Consider the following 1,034-nt stretch of genomic DNA (forward strand, 5'->3'; position numbering starts at 1 on the left):
ATATATATATATATATACACACACATATTAAGTTCATCTCTTCAATTACTATTTCTATAGTATCATTATACTGTTTTTATTCTTTCCCTTACTCCTGCCTTCCTACATAAATACAAATAAAACTTGAATATCAAAATAAAAATCATATAATTTAAAATAAAAGGTAAAATAATCTATCAACATAAATATATTAACATCATACCGCATTCGTGGTAATATCCCCCCCTATTAAAATAATTAAAAATACTATCAAATTAATATACAACCACGATCATCATAAACCAATTAAATTAGTAAATATTCCACCAATTAAATACATAAAAAAAATAATCGTACTATACTCAGCTATAAAAATTAAAGCAAATACCTTTAAAATATTCCACATTAAACCTTGAAACTAACTCTGACTCACCCTCAACAAAATCTATCAGCCTACGGTTCAATTCCACTAATACTCTTACAAAAAATACCAAAAATAATGGGCTTAACATTAATCCATACCATATATATACTTGCCATTTCATAAAATCCAAAAAAGAATATCTTTCCCTTAAAATTATCCATACCAAAAAAATTATAATTAAACTAACCTCATGTGATAAAGTTTGTGAAATAGCTCGCACAGTCCCAATTAAAGAATATATAGAATAAGAAAATCACACTATAAACATAAATATATAACCTATAATTGTTAAAATAATAATTAAAATTAATAAAGAATAATTTAAATAATAAATATTAGTAATATATCCATAAACTAACCAATTTCTTATTATTAATATAAACAAAATAATGGGCAAATATAATACATATAATAATTTGATTTATAAATAACAAATTCTCCTTTCCTAATAACTTAATAGCACCTCTAAAAGACTGCAACCCCAACCTTATTAGGGCCTTTCCGTTCCTGTACATATCCTAAAAATCTTATACACCAATAATGTCAAAAAAGCTACTCTCACTAACACATAAATTTCTAAAATAAATAATCTAATAAAATTTAATAATATATAATTTACTAACTCTAAAAT

Source organism: Atta colombica, unplaced genomic scaffold (assembly GCF_001594045.1).
Source record: "Atta colombica isolate Treedump-2 unplaced genomic scaffold, Acol1.0 scaffold201, whole genome shotgun sequence".
Lineage (NCBI taxonomy): Eukaryota > Metazoa > Arthropoda > Insecta > Hymenoptera > Formicidae > Atta > Atta colombica.